Genomic DNA, 8,810 nt, shown 5'->3' with positions numbered 1-8,810 from the left:
CTTCTGGGACTCTCTGGTTTAGATTATACCAGATTATCTGGGATACAGAATGTCTGGAGGGGACAGAATACAGTGCTGTAGAAATTACAGGATGTATCCTGAAAAGGATAAGGTCAGAGTGCCAAATCAAGGAGCTTGAATTCTATTTAGTAGGTCCTGAATAAATTTGTCAAGGGACTGAGTCTATCAAATCTGAGTTTCAGAAAAACAATTCTGTGTATGACTCATTGCTTTTTCTCTGCTACATTTTGCATGTTTGATGTGGCATAAATGACAGATTAATAAACAAGTGTTTGGGTGCCCGTCACAAACCATTTTAGATTAAAGCTGTGGGATAAATATGACTTTAAGGTTGGTATTTTAAAAAACTTAAGATAACAAAAAAAAAAGACTCCAAACTTAATGTGATGAATATTGGTTTACTCTTCTGGTCGTGTTTCACCCATTGTTCAAGAGTGGGCAGTGCCAAGCATAGTGCTAATAAACAATAGTAAATTCAAAGCCATATAAGGCTCAATCCCTGTTTGCAGTGACTTCTCAATGTACTGGGGAGGCAGTCATGTAAACAAATAATTAGAATGCAAAGTGACAGGAATCTATAGTATAATCATACATTGGGAACTATGGGAGAACAGATGGGAGTGACTTAATTTGCCTGGGGGTGTTAAAAAAGCTTTCTGGAAGAAAACTCTAGTTTCCATAATAAAAAAACATTCTAGTTTGGCAGTAGAGAGCAAATCTCCATGTGGGAGGGGCAAAACAGATTCTCCAAACCTTTCCCCAGATTCTCATGTCTCCCCTGGGGAAGTAGTCACCACTGTTGCCAAAACCATGGTGACCACAAGAAGGCATTTCTCTCCCATTCACTCTGGTCCAAGTGATTTCCTGTAGGACAGTTTAAGAAGGATCATTTGTACATGCCCTGACTAGACTTGGAGATAACCATTGGGAAACAAAATGTGGTAATGTACAAGTAGAAGAGTAAGTCCCAAACCTTCCCCCACTGAGAAGGCGCGTCAGCAGAAGATTTTGACTGCCTGGCACACTCCTATGGGGTTTGTCAGGTAATGAATAATTGCCCACTGGCTAGCCATGATGCCTCTTCATTTGCTCCCATTCAAGATAGTGTACTGTAATGTAAAGGAGTGAGGAAGGTATTACTGAGTTAGTTTGGAATCAACTCTAGTTTTATAAAAAAGTAAATCATGTTAATCTATGGCACTTTGTTGTTAGAAACACATTAATTGTGATGCATCTCATAACCGATTGTGACAGATCCAGGTGTTGAAATGGCCTGAATGCTGCTGATCTTGATAATCTGGTTTAGATGAGTGAGTCAGTCATCTTGTACTTAAGGTTCCTTACAGCAGGGCGTCCTTACTTATCTCTAAGTCAGCCCTTGAGAGGGAGATGCCGTCTTTTCCCAGTCACCTGGAAGTTTAGGCCTGGCTCAGCCACAGAAGATCTATTTCCAAGAATGTGAGAGACAGGAGAGTGGGCAGGGGCTCCCCTTCTGGTATTTTGCCTAAGGGCTGAGCTCTTCCCCTTGAGACTGACACTACCACAAACGCCCAAACCTTCAGGGGAGCTTCCAACCTTAACCACAGAACAGACCCAATATCCCTAACAAAGAAATCATGTTAACATATCCTACCATTAGGCCCAGCATCTCTATAAGAAATACACACACACACACACACAGGGGTGGGGCGTGTTTTATTATAGATTACCCAGGAGAGGATATTTGACACTGGCCTTGAAAATATGCAGATATTTTCTCAGCAGAGAAGATTGGAAAGTGAATGCTAAGCAAAGTATCAAAGGCATGAAAGCTCGTGGATTGTTGGAGGAACAGAAAGCAGCCCCCAGTCTGGCCAGAGTGTAAGGTGTATTAGAGAAACCGTAATTATCTTATAGGTAGATTGCTTAATGACTGATCCAGTTTTGAGGTCCTCTGCCAAAATAATATCAAATAAACTAGCTATTCATGATCAAGTGATTACTAAGGAGAAGTTCTAAAGTCATTCAGTACCTGCCAGACAAAAATCCCCGAATCTGTTGTTGTCATAGTCAGAAGACTTCCTAAGACAGATGTAGGAATTAAGAGACAGAAAGTGTTAGACTAAGTTGTGCTCAGTACAGAAATTCCTAACTGGAGACATGGAGCTTGCTTTCTTTTTCTTCCTCTCTCCTCCCCTTCCTCCTCCCTGGCCCCTTGTCTTCCTCCCTTACTTTCTTCTTCATATATACACACAGTTATTTGGTATAATTTTACTCACATGCATTTTGTGTCTATTTTATGTCAGCCACAATACTAGGCACTACAGTTAAGCAATAAGCAAATGCAGACATGGTATCTGCTTCCTCTCCTCTTATAGAATTGAAAAAAGTTACAGGAGACAGGTATTAACCAAACAATCATTTAAATGAATTTAAAATTATGACTTCACTATTATGAAGGCCAGGCTATTGGAGACAGAGCCTATAATAGAGAGGTTTGGCCTGATCTGAAAAGGTATTATAATGTAGTAGTTAACCCTGTGGGTTCTGGCTGGAAACAGGACCTAATTTTAAATCCTGGCTACGCCACTTCGTTGCTGATTATGGGAAGATCACTTAACCTCTCTGTTAGTCAACTTCCTTATCAGAAAAATGGATATTATCATGGATTATACTCTGAAAATGGAGACTAAAAAGGTGGTTTTGAAGACCTAGTGAATTATTTGTAAAACATAGGAAGGAGTCTAATATGTAGTAAATGTTCAATAAATGCTAAATGCTGTTACCACCACCACCACCACCATCATTATTACTTGAGGTAGATGGGGTGCTAGGGGAGGTGACAGAAAGATTTCCTGAAAAAGTGATGACTGAGCTGAAATTTGGAGGTTGAACACAATTTACTAGGGAAAAGTGGAGTGGGTGAGTTGTGAGAATAACATATATGAAGGCCTTATTTCTGGAGTGAACATTATAATTTCAAGGTCTGAAAGAAACATTGAGGCAAAGAGAGTTAAGGGCAAAATGGTTTAAGGGAAAAAGGAGCTGTGGGCAGGGTACAGATAATGTGGGGGTTTTCTAAACAATATTAAGAATCTGGGACTTCATTCTGATAGCAATAAAAACACATTGTAAGTTTTTATATAGAAGGATGACATGGTCAGATTTATATTTTATAACTAATTCTGGATGAAGCATGAAGACTAGTTTGCAAGCTGGAAAAATTAGATGTGGACAAACTGCACAGGAAAGAGATTATGGTAGCATGGACTAGGTGGTGGTGATGACTGGAATGGACAAACTGGAGAAATTTTTAGGATGTAGAATGAGCAGGGTTTTGTGGTAGATTGTAGGGTTCAGAGAGGAAGAATCTGAATTTCTGGCTTATGCAACAGGGTGATGATGACTCACTGAGCCTGGAAACCCTGGGAGAGGATCAGGCTTGGGGAAAGAGGCAAGAAGGAGGTAAGATTTCAGACACTTGGTATGAGGTACCTTTGAGACGTTAGAAGATGTCTAATTGGCAGTTGAATACAAGGGTTTGAGGTTCAGAGGAGCAGTCTGATCATACGTTTCTGTGAAGATGTAAGAGCCAACAGTCTAGAAGTGGTTTCTGAAGCCGAGAGAGAGGATACAGGTAAGAAAGCCTAGAGCAATGCTGTCCATTTGAAATATCCTGTGAGTCACATATGTAATGGAGAATTTTCTAGTAATTACATTAGAAGATAGTAAAAAGAAACATGAATTTAATTTTAATAATAAACATTTTATTTAATTATATAAGTATAAAATATTATCATTTCAACATGTAATCAATACAAAATTATTAATAAGATTTTACATTACTTTTTTATACCAAATTTTCAAAATCTGGTGTGTTTCTTTATACTTACAGCACACTGTAATTCAGAATACACACAGTTCAAGTAATCAATAGCTATCTGCTTGGTGCCTATTGGCTGGCACAAGTCTAGGGGTAGGGAGAAAAGGGAGGAGAAAAGCAAAAGAGAGAGCAAGAGGGAGAGGAAGAGACGTAGGATAATGCAGTAAAAGTCAAGGGGACAATATTTCCCCAAAAAGTTAGTGGTCAAAAGATTCAACTGACTTCAGACTTTGCCGCTATCAAAGTTGGTTTTTTTTCCCCCCCGAAAGCTTCATTGTTCTGCCCTATTTTGGAAAACATTAACTGACCTCACTGTCAACTCTTCAGTTCCTGTCTCACCTCTTTCTATTTTTACCACCAAACTTCTTAAAAAGTGTTCTACCCCTGCTGTTTTCATTAACTCTCTTTAATCATCTGCAACCTAGAGTTTTCATTCCCATTATTTTGTGAAAATCACATGCTCCAGCTACCTGTCCATCAAGTCCTATTATCTTTCTTGGACCTTTGTTCTCCTTGACCTCTCTAAAATATTTGAAAGATTAAATATTCTCTCATTCTTAAAACTGTTACTTTCCATTTCATCATAAGCATTTTTTGAAGTTCCAAGTCTGAGCATTTCTTTTCACGTAGAAATTAGTGACTCACCACTGAATGCAGCTGATTCCCAAATTTTTATTTGCAGCCCTAATAACTCCACCTAACTGATACCTATGGGATATTTCCATAATATCTAATCATCCCCTCAAACTCGCCATACTTGAAAGGAGAATTATCTTCTACCAGGAGGGACTTTTCCCTCCAAATTCCCCTAGGCTATCACAGCATGTGACAGAGATTGGTCAGGAAAAGCATCCCTGGAAAAGCATCCTCTTAGCTGGGGGCTGGAAGTACATAAGCGTTAACCAGATAACAGGGGAAGACTAAGGGAAACAGTAATCCAGGTTGTAGATGCCGTTTGTTCACTCAAATACCCTTTCATGTCTTTGTCAGCAGTGTCATCTGACTATTACATGACATGCTCTGTGCTAGTCTTTGGGATAAGCAATGAGCAAGTTAAACTTGGTCCCTGCCCTCATGGAGCTTATCATCTAGTGGTGGAGAGACACATTAAACGAATGATTACAATTGTATTTAGTGCCATGAAGAAAAGTACAGAAAAGTACAGGTGCATATAATAGATGACTCATTCATCTGGGGATGGAGGCAGGAAAAAATTCTCAGACAGAACAGCCCATAAATTGAAGCCTTGAGAGTACATGAATTAACCACAAAATTGGGGAAGAAGCAAGACAAAGGGCATTTATGCCGTAGGTAGCATTTGGAAGCATTGAGTTGGGAAGTAGCCTGGGGGTTCAGGGAATTGAGAGGTCAGTGCACTTGTAGCACAGCAAATTAGAGGGATAGTGGTGGTCAGTGACGCTAGAACGGGAGTCAGGGGGTCAGATATCACAGGGCTTTGTGGTCCAGGCTCAAGATTCTCAAGTGTATCTTAAAAGCAACAGGAAGACATTTGACGTCCCCTTGAAACATTCAGGGTCACCTAAGACAGTGCTATTATCCTCACTGCTCATATCCAACCTGTTATCAAGTTGCCATCAAGTCCCATGGATTCTTCCTTTATAACATCTCTGATGTCAGTTACTTCTACTAGGCTTGCTCAGGCCTGGATCCCATGATTCTCAGCTCCTATGTTTCAGCCTCTGCACAAGTCGGCCACAAACTTGAGATCAATTAGATCAATTTTGATCAAGTTATTTTGACTAATAGGTAAAATTTGCTTTTTCTAAAACTGACTCTATATACCGAGATGGTACTATCTGTCAAATGGTGTATTCACTGAGTGGGTCCTGAGAAGTGTAGAGCAGGGTGTTGCTTGCAGCAAACAGGTGGTCAGAAATACACCATAACACTGAGCTGGTCCCATAGAAAAATGTGGAAATTTTGTCTTACGGATACGTAAGAGAGCTTGGTCAAACCAGTGAACAGTTCTTTTAACACAGAAACACTGTATGAAGGGGAGCCAAGACAAGCTTTCATTAATAGTGGATACTTTTGCAGACACTATGAAACTTTAATATTACTAGAGTAGTAATTTTATTACATACTGCTGTCTTGTTTAATGCTTGTGTCTTTTCATTTATTAGAGCATGCCACTAAAATTACTTATGTCTGTGTATGACATAGTTAATTATAACTGCAACTATTTAGCTGGAGGAGATTTGCGTGAATTAATAATATCCAGTGAAATGTGTAGTAAACCTGACTGTCCTCACTGGAGACTTTATTAAAAGTTTGGCCCTTAGAGACTGGGAGTTGGATAAGTTACACAGTTGCAAATAAGTTTTGTTTCATTTGCAAACAATGCACAATGGACATTATTAGAAAACCGGTAGGGATTTCTGGTAAAGGGGTGACAGAATGAGAAACAGTTTGTATTGAGGCAGCCCTTTGAGCCAGAGACATCATTAGCAAGGAGGGCTAAGACTATCCTTCAAGAATCACACTTTCATTATGTGAAACAAAGAGCCCTAGAAAATCTCTCCAGCAAGCTGATAACCAATTCTTATTATTAAGGAAATGACAACAATCCAATCTCAGGCAAATTACTCTAGTTCCTGGTCCCTAGATAGTCTGTATCAAAGGTTTGTTTCATAAAGGAACTCTGCACTCTTGTCTTCAGCTTTAAAATGGTACCTTGAATTGTTATTGGCTTGAATTCCTAGCACCATTAAACCACAGTAATTTAGTCAATAAATATTTCTTGCCCTCCTTCTCTTGTAAGATGTGAGGCCTGCCAACTACAAAAGCACTTAGTAACAATAACAATGGCTGCTTTGATTGAGAACAGAAGCCTTATACAAATATAACTTAGTACCAACAACAAAACCTCAAAAGACAAAAGTTTCATCTTCAAGGAGGCATTAATGATTTTTAGCGAATATGACTTCTTTATCCAAGAGAATCTTAAGTATTTTCTAATCTGGAGCTGAAAAAAAAGAAGCATCTTTAAGTTGTTTCATTTTGGTGCCCTAGATCAGGATCTCATTTATATAAATATTATATACATATCAATATTTTGGTATATTTATATGATTGATATAAATATCGTTATTTATATTACTTATATTAAACATGAATATCAGTTATTTATATTATAAATTGATATTGATATATATCAAGTTATTTATATTTATAATCTTCTTGTTTAAGATAGCAGTCAAGCTTGAGTTGAAAGAAAGAAAAGGAATTGCCATTTGGTACTTTTCTGGAAAATCATAATTTATTCTACGAGTTTTTGTTTGTTTTTACTTTGCTCCCTGTTAGTGTGAATGGATTCTTCTTGACTTCCCTCCCCAATTACCAGGGGCTTTTCAGCCATCAGAATCTGAGCTCATCATTGAAGTTTGATGTATTTTAAAAAATTAAGATTTAATGCACATGTAATACATATATAAGTCTTATGTGTGCAGTCCAATGCATTTTTACCTATTAATATACTCATGTAATGTAATCACCACTAGATCAACCTTGGTGTCATTTCATTTCTCCTTAAGTGAGTGACATGCACTCTGAAGTAGCCTGTACAGTACTTCCCTTCATTGTGTAGCTCCCTTTCTTTCATCTCACTCTCTTTTCTATTTTCCCTGCTCCTATCTCTTTGTCTATCCCTATTGCTGCCCGCTTCCTCATCTTCTCCACACCTCTTTACTTAGAGCAGCTCTCTCTGGTTCCAATCTCCCCTTGGTTCTCCTACCTGGTCTCCCTTCCACTTGTGTCCCAAGTGTATGTGCAGGTTCCTGGGCTCATTATAGCTGGTTGCTCAACCTCATCACTCTATTTGGGTTCCTGCTGGGGCTCTGAATCAGCCCAGAATCAGACACTTCAGGGAGGGTGAAGTGGGATGACTGATTGGTCCCTTCAAGCCCTAGAGTTTGGGAGAAAGAGGCTGGCTTTTCTTTTAGTAAATGAGCAACTCGCTGACTCCATCACTGTTTTAATGTGGCTTTCAAACCCGAGGAGCAGGTGCTGCCTCAAGCCAACCTGACTTGGTTATGTCAATATGACACAGGCATAAAAACAGTAAGAGAAGGTAACTTTTCCGTCAGAAAAGAATGCCAATGACCACCAGTTCTTTATGAATTTACATTTATCAGAATGAAAAGTTATTACTATAAAATGATTACTTTCATACATTCTCATAGGAAAAATGAAACAAAGATATAAAATCAGAAGTGTATAAAAGGAAGCTAAAATGGAAAGAAATAGACACCCTCGGTGGCTGCCTGAAATAACTGTCATTTAAAAATATATTAAGACTTATTTCTCATATTCCTTTCTCATATTCCTTTAAGAAAGTGAGATCATATTGGAAAGAGCATTTTAACTTAAAAATATTAAGCTGAAATATCTCCCTATCCATAAGCAAAAATATACATCAAAATTAAATGCCTGGGATGAGAAACACCAGGGTGCTCCTCCTCTCGGACCCGTTTGTGAGCAGTCTGGCCAATGCAACCTATGAAGCAAATCCTAATCTTGACTGAAGCCTGACGGAAGCCTCCCCCAGCGCCCAGGTCAGAGTCACAACGCAGACGCACCTCACTCCAGGAGCCCCGCCAGGTGTGGGGCACTGACGACTGTGCTCCTGGCAGAAAGACAGCAGGCGCGCGACAGCGCGAGGCCAGCACCGGGGAGTGACGTGCGCATGCGCAGGGGACCCGTGGTCTGTCTGCTTCCCGAGGCGGAGGCGGCAAGTCCCGCGCAGCTGTGCCAGCTTCTGAGTGGGCACTGGGGCACCGCACCGAGGTCGGCCAAGGTCCCAGGCCACAGCCACCCAAGCACCCTGTTGCAGTGCATACCCTCAGGGCCAGTTCCTCCTGGCGCGAGTCTAGAGTTCATCTCAGGAGGCGGCTGCTGCCGGTTCTCG

This window comes from Camelus bactrianus, chromosome 1 (assembly GCF_048773025.1).
Source record: "Camelus bactrianus isolate YW-2024 breed Bactrian camel chromosome 1, ASM4877302v1, whole genome shotgun sequence".
Lineage (NCBI taxonomy): Eukaryota > Metazoa > Chordata > Mammalia > Artiodactyla > Camelidae > Camelus > Camelus bactrianus.
The sequence above is the reverse complement of the archived record's forward strand: the minus strand, read 5'-3'. Positions refer to the sequence as shown.